The sequence below is a fragment of the Castanea sativa genome, chromosome 9 (genome assembly GCF_040712315.1).
Source record: "Castanea sativa cultivar Marrone di Chiusa Pesio chromosome 9, ASM4071231v1".
In the NCBI taxonomy this organism is placed as follows: Eukaryota; Viridiplantae; Streptophyta; class Magnoliopsida; order Fagales; family Fagaceae; genus Castanea; species Castanea sativa.
In genome coordinates, this window is record NC_134021.1 from 38,733,313 (window position 1) to 38,747,933 (window position 14,621).

Here is a 14,621-nt window from a genome sequence, read left to right on the forward strand (position 1 = left end):
TTCAAAACACACCTCAGAAAGCTTCCAAGTTAGCCTTAATTTTAATTTTTTCAAAGATAAGTTCATATGAAACTCATCTATAACTTCTTCTATATATAGGATTATTATGTCTTTGGCATAAAACATTCTTTAACACAAAAGAAAGAATAAAAGCAATTAGACAAGGAATTGATGCTTGCTTGCTTAAATTTATATACTTATCTTTCTCTTTTGTCTTATCATTTTCTTTTATTATCTTCTTTTTATTATTATTATTTTTTATCCATGTCTAGATTTTATACTAACATTTCCTTTTTCTTTTTTTCCTATACATGTACATACTAACAATTTATTTCATCATTCATTTATAAGATTTCTTTAAGCATCTCTATCTTGGTTATACATGCATGAAATTCTATCTCTTATGTTCCTAGGGTTCACTGCAACACTAATGGCTGCTTAAAAAAAGTGATAAGATAGTATTTTTAAGTATTATTTATAATTCAATAGTTATAATAGAGAAGAGGAAATTGAACATTGAATGTTTATGTTAGAAACACTAAAAGGACAAGATGTGCCAATTGAGTTACATGGTTCTTGGTGATAAGATAGTAATTCTTTTTTTGAGAATCAAATAAGATAGTAATTGGGTTATCATATATCAATGCTAATTATGTCATATATTCAACACTTACAAGAAGTATCATATATTGTATTATATTACATTAATTATTTGTGTGACTATATTAGGATGTGTTGTGAAATTTTTATGTCCCTAGCCTTACTTATATGACATAACTAATTGAATTTATTTTATTATCTTTTATATTAATTAATGTATAATTGTTGATAAAGATATGAATAAATCACGTATTTGGTCCCTAACCAATATGCTATTTTTCAATTTGGTCTCTAACCTTTTAAAGATGTCAATTTAGTTCTTAACTTTTTGCTATTGTGTCAAAATGGTCATTTTCATCAAGGGAAAGATGAAAAATGCTGATATGGCTAACGATCCAAATAAAATAGTATTTGTATGCCACATAGACTGAAACATGTACTGCATGTCAGCATTAAATCAAAAAAACAAAGAACCTGATAACTCAAAAACTCACTCACGTGCAAGCAAGGGAGATTTGAGATCAAAATCCCTAATTACTCAGTTCTCAGTTGTTTTAGGGCACCTCAAATTTGTCCAAAGAGAATAGTGAGGGATGAGAGTCATGTGAGTGAAGACTAGCGATTCTACGGGAGCTAGAGGAGGGAACAAAAGATTAAGGAGTTGAAGGTGTATTCAAAGCGTTTGGAGTTGGTGCAGGATCATATAGCATTGGAGAAGTTGCGGTCTGCAAGACAAGAGTCTGATGGAGAATAAATTTGGTTTTAATGAACATTGTAGACTTTGGTCAAAAAGGTTTTACTTTTTTGTCACAAAATTTTCTTGGTGATTGATAGTGTAGCAAGTAATTGAGTTTTGGGTTTTATACATCTTTAAAAGTTGAATTTATTAGAATAGTTTTTTAACAATAGTTTCTGAAGTCTGATAGTTTGTTCAAATTGTTTGGATAAGATTTTTCCAATTGACACATTTGAAAGGTTAGATACAAAATTGACAAATAGCATAAAGGTTAGATACTAAATATGTAGTTTAATTAATTTAACTAATTTCTTTTATCCCCCTCAAAAAAAAAAAAAACTAATTTCTTTTAGAAAAGTAGATTAGTAATTGTAATTAATTTGTAACTTGAACATTTAGTACATTTAATGCTTTTGATTCAAAGTGTTACGGCTTTGTTGGGAGTAATAATTTAGTACTAGAAGCTTGTTTTCCGTTTTTTATTTTTGGTTTCCCCTTTCCATTTTCCATGTTTTTGAAAAATATAAACTTTAGATTGTCCTAGAAAAGAAAAGGAAAGAAGATTGAAAAAAGAAGAAGAAATTATGGTCTGTAAGAATTCTTACCATCTCTTCATATATTCTTTCTTAATAACCAAGAAAATAAAAAACAATGTAAAGGCAAAGATATTTAAAGAAACTGACTTCTTTATCTTTGCAAGTTTGCATTGATTCTACTCAATCATTTTAATACAATAGATTATTCCATACTTGAATGTTATAGTTTGAGTAACTTAATCAATTCTTTATCTTTGCATAAATTCTACTCAATCATTTTAAAAGTTTGATTATTCCAAACTTGGATATTATAATTTTTGTAATTTGATCACCTCTTTATCTTTGCATAAATTCTACCCAATAATTTATAAAAAAATTGATTATTCCAAACTTCCTTGAATGTTATACTTGATGAAACTTTTTTTTTGAGAAAATATAATTAGTGTACTTAATCATGTCAAATGTTATTAATAATATCTAGAGCCTCTAATAATCAAAAATGATTAGTTGGTTATATTATAGTTTCTCAACACCTATAATAGCTTCCAACAATATTATATCACTTAATAAATTTAAATTTTGATTCTAGAAAAAACTAAAAATTTGAAAATTCCACAATCAAATTACTTCTTCTTTTTGTTTCTTAACATGCATTGATACACTAGCAATGCTAAGGAGGAAGTCATGGCCACCTTGGGTTTTTTAAATGGGCAGTGCTTATTGGACAAATTTGGATTTCCTTGTTTATGTTTTATTATTTTATTTTGAGTAATACAACGATATTACAAATTTTACTACTAATGTGTTACTAATCACTAAAAAACCATTTAGACGTTCTTTTGTAATAGTAAGTTGTTATTATTTTAAGCAAAAATATCATTTTGGTCCCTACATTTTAGTGTCATAGTCAATCTGATCTTTACATATTAGTAGCATTCAATTTGGTTCTTGTTATTTTTAACTTACAATCAATTTAATCCCTTCCTAACAAAAAATACTTACGTGACAAATGATTTACATTATTGGTGCACACATGGCTAAAATAATAATATAAAATCAAATGATTAAACATTAAAAACACATAAGCATTTTAGTGAAAAAGAAAAATCCATGTCAGCCAAAAAAACTGAAAAAATTAAGGCAAAAAAAAAAAAATCATTTTAGTTCTTATATTTTGGATCAGATTCAATTTGGTTCCTATATTTTGATAGCAAACAATTGGTTCATGTTATTTTCAACTTATAGTTAATTTGATCCCTATTTTTAATTCACTAACAGAAAAATTTTTAGGTGGTAAACAGTTTGCACTATTGGCATGTCTAATATTAAAAAATTAAATGAGATATTGACGTGCCTAAATTTTAAAAATAGCAACATCACTTTAAAAAAATATTTTGGGTAAATTGCAAAATAATCTCCTGAAGTTTGAGGGTCATTAGATTTTACATCTGAAGTTTCAAATTTTGGATTTACATGCTAAAGTTTCCCTCTGTTTGCATTAGTAGCCATTCCATCTATTTTTGCTGACATGTCCGTTAAATGCCAAGTCAAATTGTCACTTAAGTATATTTCATCCAAAGAAAGAGTGCCATGACAATTAGTAGCGACATATCACTTAAATAATTTTAAAAAAATTTTAAAAATTAAAATAATTATCTAAATATAAAAAACTTATATAAATAAAAATAAAAATTATCACAGATTCACAGCATTTTCTTTGCAATGTTCTTGACACCAAAACAGAGGATCTAACAAACCAAACCATGCCGAAGTCCAGCAAATCCCATAAATTTTACAAATATAGAAGATCAACAAACCTAGAAAATTAGCAAATCCAAAAATATCATTATCAACAAACCCATAAATTTTCTTTGGAAATAAAACACATACAAAAAAAAAGGGCAAAAACACCATTTTGGTCCATACCAAAATCCAGCAAATCCCATAAATTTTACAAATACAGAAGATCAACAAACCTAGAAAATTAGCAAATCCAAAAATCTCATTATCAACAAACTCATAAATTTTCTTTGGAAACAAAACACATACAAAAAAAAGGGTGAAAACATTATTTTGGTCCATACATTTTGGGATCATGGTCAATGTGGTCCTTACATTTTTGTAGTAGTCAATTTGATCCATGTTATTGTCAACTTAGAATCAATTGAGTCCTTATCGTTAATTCACTAACGGAAAATACTTACATGGCTAATGGTGAGCTTTGTTGTCATACACATGACAAATATATATATATATATATATATATATATATATATATATAATCAAATAATTAACATTTAAAAGGCCAAGAAAGCATTTCAATAAAAACATAGAAAGTCATGTCAGACCAAAAAATAATCTGGAAAAATTAATTAAAAAAAAAGAAAACAATTTTTTATTATTATTATTTATAATCCTCAATTTCTTTAATTTTCTTGTGTATTCTTGCACTTTTTTAGCTGCCAAACACAACCAACAACACCAATCTGAAAGATAAATTATATGTCCACAACATTTTTACAACAAATTCTAAGTGGCAAGTTGTTACTGGTTGTTATTGTTGGGACAAAAAAGTAATCTTAGTGTTAGATTCAAATTTGAACCTATAACAACTAACCACCTATGATTTGTTGTAAAATTGTTGTAAAAATGTTGTGGACGTAGCACCTCTCAATCTGAAAATCCCAAACAAAATAAAATCCCTTACAAACATTACTGATTAGCAACTCATACGATAAATTATATACCAAATCCCAACCAACCCCTTACAAAACCAAACACACAAAAAGAACTCGATCAAACCCCCAATCAAGAACAAGTTCTCAGCGATGAAACACATACATCACAAAATTGCAACCCATAAAATAAATTCCTCTATTCGCAAATAACTTGTCGCCTAGTTACACAAATTATAGACCTTGACAACCTCCATTTCACACTCTCTGATTTTAAACCTTGACAACTTCCATTTCACATATCTCGAGCCACGCGGCATTGATGTTCCTTTAGGCACCAGTTTGAGAGAGAGAGAGAGAGAGAGAGAGAGAGTAGAATGTTTAGCTGAAACAGATAGAGAGTTAAGGCTAGAGTGAGGAAGGGCAAAGGAACGAAATCACCATCGGAGATGCTAGTGGTGCAAGCTTGCTAGATTGGCTATGGAGGCCTGATTAGAGGTTTGGGTTGTGTGAGTGAGAGCGTAAGAGAAAGTGAGATAGAGAGAACTTTAGAGTGAGAGAGAAAGAGAGGTTTGCTAAGAGAGCTTCATGGTGAGAAATGAAGGAAAAGGCCATGGAGGTTGAGGTTTGGTTAGAGAGAGAGAGAGAGAGAGGGGTGATTCCTAGAAGAGAGAGAGAGGGGTTTTGGTACGGATTTATAGATTGGCGTATTGTTGGCTATGTTTAGTAGCTAAGAAAGTGCAAGAATACGCAAGAAAATTAAAGAAATTGAGGAATTTTTATTAAAATAAATCATTTTCTTTATTTTTTAAAAATTAATTTTTCTAGATTAGGTTTTGGTCTGACATGACATTTTTTATTGTTATTGAAATTCTTATGCGGCCTTTTAAATGTTACTTATTTGATATTATATATATATATATGTATATATATATATATATATATATATATATATATATTGCCACATGTATGCCAACAAAGCACACCGTTAGTCACGTAGACATTTTTCATTAGTGAGTCAACGGTAGAGACCAAAAAGACTCTAAGTTAAAAATAACAAAGATCAAATTGACTGCTATGTAAATGTAGGGACCAAATTGACTGTGACTTCAATATGTAGGGACTAAAAGAGTGTTTTTACCGAAAAAAGAAAAACTCCAACCAATTCGGCTCACAACAACAGCAAACCAGCCAACAACAAAAAGTTTCTTTGAACAAACCCATAAATTTGCTTTGAACAATTATCACACACCTAATTTAGCTCACAAGAACACCACAAATTCTAAAGAAACCCAGCCAACCATATAATTCTTGAACTGTTATACTTTAATTTCTTCAATTGAATTAAGTCACATGGTTGTATAAACTTGTACTGATCAATGTGGTAAAAAACATTGCTATATTTTCTAAGGGCAAAATTTAGGTACAATTCCTTAGGTGCAATATGTTAGGTTTCCTCACTTTTTTTTGATAGGTTAGGTTTCCTCACTTAAATTCAAACACATGATTGCTTTGATCAATAAAACCCAAACATTGTTATCTTTTCCAATAAAAATTAATTCAAAAACATATAGTTGCATTGCATTTAATTGGGAAACCTAATGTGCTACACATAAGAAAATGTACTTAAAATTTACATACCATTTTTCTAAAAACAATTGAATTTGACCATGTGATTTATTGGTCAATACAATCACATTGTTGAATTCAATTGGAGAATCTAAGGTACAACAAATAAAGAATTGCACTTAAGTTTTAATCCCAATCAATACTACACTAAGAGTGTTTCTTTTTGAGAACTCCACCCGCCCCAATTTCCATCACACCAAACAAGGGAAAACTCCCATTGTCCTTCCTTCATTGTCCGTAGTCCTTTTTCCACCAAACTAAACAAACCATAAACTGGAGAGAGAATGAAGATTCCGATGAGTGACTCACGCAATTAAATTTCAAGAAGTGTGCTACCCTTGAGCTAACAGGTATGAAAAACCAATTTAAGACATGGTTTATACTTAAATTCACTTCTGGCACAAACTTATCAAGCTAAGTATCTAGCAATTCCCCTCTGTTTAATTCTAAGGTGTAGTCATCTGCTTCATGGGGATGGAATCATGAAAAATCATCCTCAATAGGAGGGGAACTCTGTCATTGAGGATGTTTGGCAAGTGGGCAATGGGTAGAACATTTTGCTAAATCATGCTCATTGGTCAACATCGAATGGAAACAAACAAATGGAATGAAGGAAGGTTAATCCAACTCTATGATAGAAACACAGTCTTGGACACTCTGCAAAATGTTCATTCTATCACACATGAAGAAGATTTATTGATTTGGCCATATTGTTTAACAGGAGAATACATAGTGGGACAAGCTTATAAATTGATACAAACACAACAGAGATAGAGGCAGGGGTGCAACCCAAAATTCTGCTGAATTCCATTGGCAATGCCTTTAAAAGCATAAAATCCCTTACAAAGTAACAATTTTATTTGGAAATTTGTGAAAAACTTTATGCTAGTCAGAAAAGAACTCATTAATTGATCTATCACACTTCCTCAAACAAACTGTGCCTTTTGCAATAGGGAATTGGAGACTATTGACGATTGATCACTTCTTTCTTCAGTGCCCATTTGTCAGTATGGTAGCTCTTCTGTCACTCTAAGAACAGAATGTATGAATATTAGCAGAGTCTCCCACTAGGTAGCAAAATGAATTCAAAAGGTTCCCACAAAGAGGCTATAGAGCATTTTCCCCATGTTAGACTGTTGTGTACTCTATGGTCTATATTGATTCACATGAAAGTACCATTTTGGGATCACTTTCAATTTGGTACCCCCTTAAAATTCAGCTGTATGAACCAACAAGCAAATCATACATGGGTAGCTAGGAAATATCACCTTGCACCATTTGTCCTACTAGGGTAGAGAAGCTAAATATGAGAGGACCCAAAACACATACCACTTTCATACAGAAGAACGAACTAGCAAATCATATATGGGTAGGTAACAAATCTCTTTATTTAAATCATCTTTCAGATCGTGTTGGGCTTTGTGGAGCCTAGTTATGTTTGATTTGGTTGACGACCCGATCCGACTCAAATAATGTTGCGCGGTTTTTAAAGGGAGATTTTCTAAGGCTTAGTCCATGGAGCGGAGGCTTGGGCCGCAGGATGTAGAAAACGCTGTTTTTGTGATTAGGGTTTGTTGTTGTCGTGGTGCGTGAGAGAGAAAAAGACTGTAGCCGCACTTTGTATTTTTCCCTGATAATAGTGAAATCCCTGCAATTTTGTGGACGTAGGCAAATTGTCGAACCACGTAAATATTGTCTTGTGCGTGTGATTTTTTTCTTTGGTGTGTGTTTTTTCTATTTTTGTTTCTCACAGGTTTAGAAATTCGTGGAAATTTCCTACAGCAAGCATAGGGAATAACAATAGGAAGCTATCACAAAAAGAGAGAGTATACTGTTAGAAGGTCAGGTTGGCAAGAATATGGTGTTAGAAAGTCAGGACAATGGGAGGAGAGGGTTAAATAGAGAGAGAGAGAGGAGATTTGGAAGAATGACATACTATGATAAATCGATATCAAGGGTTCCCAGAATTCCATAAAAATAGACCCATTTTTGTTGTTTTGATGGTACTGATGTTACTTGAAAAGGCTCTGCTTTATTTGCTAATCAAGGTACTTAGATGGGATTTTATTCATTTGGCTTCCCCTCTGTCATTTATGGCTATGTCCTGTTAGCTAGTAAGATTCAGGTACTTAGTGTTGAAATGTCATCGTGGACCCCTAATAGGATGAGTTACTTAGCGAACAGATTCAGATCTTCTAGAATTTCTAGGGTACTCTACCAGATAAATTTCTTTAAATCCTCACCTCTCATTTAAAATTAATGGTTTAAGATGTTACCATATCATCAATCTATTAACTTACTCTTTTAAAAATACAGAAAAGGAGATAAGCTCAGGAAGTAGCCGTGATATTTAATGTTAGCAAACGGATCTAAACCTTTTTTTTTTTTTGGATGGAACAAATCTCAAACTTGGGAAATTCATCATCCCACAAATTACTCCTGCCATTTTTCCCATCTGAATCCAAAAGACACTCCTGGGCAAGAAGAAAATCGGACTTTCTTTTACAACTCTCCTCCATCCTTGAAATTTTCAATACTTTCAATCATAAATGATGGATCCACCTAGCCCAATCCCTTCAAACCGTCCATGGATGACCATTGAAAGCCCAATGGAGGCCAAGTTTATTAGCTATCTTACTCTCTCTCTAGCCTTTGTTCTCTGTCTATTGTCTACTGATTGTTAGTTTCTTCCTTTCCTTTCCTTTTTTTTTTTTTTTTTTTGTTTCTTTATTTCATACCTATGGTTGATATTAGATTTTTGTTGTTTTGCAATTTCCCTACTGCAAAATTGTTTAATGATTACTCAAGAAGGGCTGTGTTTTTTTGGGGCTATATCCTCTGCTTGTAAGGTGTTTGATAAATGTTCAAGATAAGAAATAGAGCAGACAAAGAAGATAGTTGTACTAGTTTGTTACTTTTAGTATAATCTTAGACAAAGAGCAAGGCCACCATAATCAGAGAGAAGAAAAGAATGATTCAAGTTGAAGATATATGCATAGGCCTAAATTATTAATTAATTAATTAAGATGAAGATACGTAGGGCCATTATAATAAATAATTAATTATTATAATTAATAATTAATTATATATATTGTTAAGTTTTAGATCCCTGTAAACTAGATTGTTTAACCTAATTAATTAACCAAGTGAATACTTAGGTTTATTATTCAGATCTAGGTTAAAAAAAAAATCACAAATATTAAAGCAGCGGAAAATAAAGAACACAAAGATATGATGACCCAGGAAAACCAAACCGGTAAAAAGCCTGGGGAGGATTTAATCTAGCTATCCTCAAGGTAAAACAGATTCACTATGAAAGAATTGAAATTTGTACAATAGAATTTAGACCACTAATATTCTATTACTACATCGAGTAGAAAACTTACTACCACGACCCCATGATAGCTCTGATTCCATGGACTACTTTTTTCTCAGATCCACAACATCAACAAGTATACCACTTGTTTTGCTTTAAACTCTTTATGCAGCAACTGAAACGATCACCAAGTTCTCGACATCAATCTTGATCTTGCTAACCCTAAGTGTGTATGAAGGCAAACACCTTTAGATCTCATAAGAGATTCACACATACAGCATAAGCAACAATTACAAAACGTGGCTAGGGTTTTTCCTTTTATACTTAAGGCAAAACATAAAACCTTACACGTCATATGGACTTGGGCTGAGTTGGAAATTCTACAGAAAAAAATTCTGCATGAGCTTCGATCGATCGAGTCTAATTTTCGATCGATCGAGCCTTGCAGAAATTGAATAGTAATTTTTTGCAATTACTCGATTTCAACTTTACACATACATCACTTTGAGCAGCCTTAATCTAGACTCTAAGTTTTGATCATGGTTTGCCAACATTACATATTGAAGTTCTAATACATTTAGATCCTAAATCCTTAGAACCTAGTGTGTGTGTGTGTATATATATATATATATATATATATATATATATATATATATATATATATATATATATATATTTGGAGTGGCACCACCCCCTGCATCAAGAATCAATTCCTATCTCCTTGTAACACACAATGAGTTTACAATGCATTTGGTTTAGTCCCTTCCATCTATGCTCATGTCCATGCTTATGCTTTGGCTCCTAGAGCACCTCATGCACCTACTACTGGCCTGAGTTTTGCACCCTTAGCTGGGTAGATGAATTCTACTCTTAGAGAGACGGCTTCATTTGGACAGATCTCTACCCATCCTTCGGTTAATTGAGCACATTTAATGTACCTATGTCATCAATTGAATATGTAGATTATCTGATTAATGTACAAATCTTGTTCACAAGCACAACATTATGGCATTATCTGAGCAATGTTGGCTACTTGGCTTGTTTTGGCCAGACAAATTAATGTTAGTCCTGAAACTCAAAAAAGCTCTATATATTTTTAGATGTCACATGTCTTTCAATGCTGTTTTTTACTTTTTATTTACATAATGCTAATCCTCATCTACTCTTTAGATATCCTGTCCTTTAGTTTTAGTCTTTATGTTTTTGGTTTTAGTATCTGACTGAAGGTTTATTATATGTCCTTTTATCTTTGTATCCCTTTTTTTGCACTCTTCTTCTGCTTGTAAGCAATGTTGCATGTGCACTAGAGGAAACTTGAACTCCATTCATTTTTATTTAACTTTTTGTTGTTTTTATTGTCTTTTAGAAGCCAATATATATGTATTGGTGTAATCAATTTTGCTTTGTGTTTTCGCTAATTTTTCTAATGATTTGCAAGCTGTTGGATTTGGAAATCTGCTTTGGTGCTTTTCTTTTCATGTTATTGGGTTTTGCTATTGCGATGATTGTTTCAAACTTGTCTATTTAGTTTGAGTATATTAGTAATGGGACCTTGGTATATTAGTAATTTTTGAAATATTCAGTTTCAGTTAATTGAAATTGAGTTTTATTTTTTTATTTTTTTTGGTTGTGTTTTTATAGGATGATGGACAATTCTTGTCAAAACAAGGGTACCATGAATGATTGTACCCCAAAGGTTGGTATGGAGTTTGATATGTTAGAGGCAGCTTGGATGTTTTGGAAAAATTATGGAAAACAAATGGGGTGTAGTGTTTGAAAGCATTATGCAAATAAAAGTAAGATAGATGGAGAAATAACATCGAGAAGATTTTTGTGTTCTAAAGAAGGTACTCTTAAGCTTGATAAACGAGATCATCTAACCAGTCAACCTCTACAGGAAACAAGGACTAATTGTCTAGTACGATTGGGTGTTTCATTAGTTCGTGAGACTGGAAAGTACAAGGTATACAATTTTGTATCTGAGCACAACCATGTTCTTCATCTTGCAGCAACTACTTTCATGATGTGGTCAGAACGAAAGATGTCTGATGTCCAAGCTTTTGCTAATGATTTAGCTTATGCTTCTGGAATTAAACCTAAGGAGATACATGAATTAATGAGTAGAGAGGCTGGTGAAAGGGCTAATCTTGACTACATTGGAATTCATAAAATAAACTATCTTCGAACTAGACGACAACGAAGCTTGATATATGGTGAAGCCGGTAGTTTATTAAGGTATTTTCAACAACAATTGGTTCATAATCCATTGTTCCATTATGCTGTATAGTTTGATATTGAGGAGCAAATAACTAATATATTTTGGGCTGATGCTAAAATGATAATTGATTATGCCCATTTTGGTGATGTTTTTAGTTTTGACACCACATTTGGCACAAACAAAGAATTTAGACCTTTAGATGTGTTTATTGGTTTCAATCACCATAGAGAGAAGGTGATTTTTGGGGCTACACTTTTATACGATGAGACAGTTGAATCATTCAAATGGCTTTTTGAGAGTTTTTTAAATGCACATGGTGGTAGAAAGCCTAAATCTATTTTTACTGATCAAGATTTTGCTATTGCAAAGGCATTAACTGAGGTGATGCCAGAGACGTGGCATGGATTATGTACTTGGCACATAATGCAAAATGGAATCAAGAAATTGGGAAATTTGATGAAGGATGGCTCATTGCATGTATAAGTATGAGAATGAGAGTGAATTTGAAGAAGCTTGGAATAAAATGATTCAGACCTATACAATTAAGGATCTTAGTTGGTTAAATGGTATATACAAATTGAAGGAAAAATGAGCTAATTGTTACATGAAGAGGGAAGTTACTTTGGGAATGCGAAGTACTCAGCTTAGGGAAAGTTTGAATGGAGATTTGAAAGATTACTTAAAATCAGATTTGAATATGGATGATTTTTTTGAGCATATTGAGATGGTAGTAGGGCAAATGCGGGATAAAGAGTTAAAGGCTGAGTATAATGCTAGGGAAAAATTGCCTCCTTTGTGCTTGAAGAATTCACCTTTATTGAAGCAAGCATCACAAGTGTATACCCCTACAATATTTAAAGTGTTCCAAAATGAGTATGACTATGCATTAGTTGCAATAATAAAAGATCGGAATTGTAGCTAGCCAGTGCATGAATATACTGTTGTGCTTCTTGAGAAAGTTGGAGAATATAAAGTATTGTGTAGTCCTATTAGTAGGACAATCTCATGCAGTTGTAGGAAGTTTGAAACATTTGACATTTTGTGTTGTTGCTTTGAAGGTTTTCAACATACTTGATATAAAGATAATTCGTGGTGCTTACATTTTGAAGCGATGGACAAGAGAAGCAAAAAATGGGTATGTCATAGATAGTATTGGGAAGGATGTCAATGGGGATGTTAACTTAAAAGTTACACAATAGTATAGAAGATTATGTCCCAGGTTAGTTAGATTAGCCTCATGAGCTACTGAAATCAAAGAAGCATATGCTTTGGTAGAGAGTGTTACAAAGGAATTAGAAAAGCAGGTTGAAGATATTGCCATGAAATTTTCAAGTGGGAGTCTTGATAATTCTAAAGATCAAATGTCATTGGGTGGTAGTGAAATTGTGGATCATGGAGAACCTATAAGGAATTTAGTTGAAAAGGTTAAAGGCCTCAAAAAGAAAGAAGGTCGTAAGGGTCGAAAAATATGTAAAAGTTGGGTTGAACAACAATCAAGGAGAAAGAAAAAAACTTCAACGAAAGATACTATTAGACAACAATTATCCAAGGTATGCTCTTGATGCAAAAAATATTGACAAATTTACATGCACTGTGTACAAACAGTTTATTTTTTTTTATTCTTCGTTAAACTAACTCCTTATATTTTACCATACAGGAAAACAATAACTCTTCTCTCATAAATTACAATAACTCTATCTCACGTGTGCAATGCTATTCACATAAGGTGAGCAATCTTGTGAGTTTGTAGGTAAGCAATTTTAAAGAATTTTTACTGCTAAAAATCTGAAAGTTTAACAAGAACTATTTGTGATTTGTCATATAGGAAACAGATCAGGCACCTAATTCAATGGCATGGATGACATATGAAGGTCCCCAAGGAAATAGATGCCAAAACAGTTTCATTGAATCATTAACGGTAAACTTGTTCATTAAGCTTTTCTAAGCTATTAATAAGTGACATGTTCTTTTATGCAATGACATATATGACACCAAATCATTATAATTTCTCGTAGGGAATGGATGATGGGTTTGATCAAGCACAGGTTCCTTTGGGTGACAGAACAAATAATTATGATGCTCACATGAATTTTCTTGGTAAATGATTAACAAATGATGGAAAGTTTTTTTTTTTTTTGCCTTTACTAAGTTATCAAAAGATAAACTTGGGTTTTTGAAATATGTACAGGTATGTGATTGTGATGCTGCCAATGCTATGGACGTTGTAAAAAGAGAAGAGGAGATAGACCTTTGTCAATGCTGCCAATGTTACATTTTTCTTTTGTTAAGATTGTCCTGATATAATACTTGTGCAAAAATTCTTGTGCAAAAATTATAGCATCAACTGAAGATCTTTTCAACCACTTCCTTCTTCTTTCAGGACATTGTTTTGATAGGAGAAATTTAAGGAACATTTAAATGTGTAACAGTCAAAAGATTGTTCATGATAGCTCATGCAAATTGCTGAAAGATGAGACTGATGATTATACCATCTAGGGCTCCTAAATGACAAAAAAAGCCTTTGTAAACTCTAACTTGAATGAGACCATAACTTTCATGTCCAAATTCGATAAATGCATTCAGAGAACTGATTTCCAAGGAAATGATTGAGAATCTATTGACCTTCAGTTTCCCAAGGTATAGGGTATAGCCATATACAGTTGAAATTACTCATCAATCCTATAGAAGAAGAAATTACTCATCAATCTTTCAATTATCTCTATAAATATGAAGGAATTTTAATCCATTATGGTTCCCAATATTTTCCATAAAAGAAATGAATTAAACTTTGATTCTGCTCCAAACAATAGTAGCTGCTCACCAACATCACCAATAACCGTTAAAATTACTTCATGATTGGTCAATCCTACATAGATAGAATACAACCACAATAGAGGAAAGTGTAGAACAT

The 14,621-nt window shown here is 32.0% G+C and overlaps 1 pseudogene; it reads left to right on the forward strand.

The window, feature by feature from the left end:
* The first annotated feature begins 8,725 nt into the window (after positions 1–8,725).
* LOC142609182 (protein FAR1-RELATED SEQUENCE 5-like) lies at positions 8,726–13,815 on the forward strand (annotated as a pseudogene).
* The last annotated feature ends 806 nt before the right edge of the window (positions 13,816–14,621 follow it).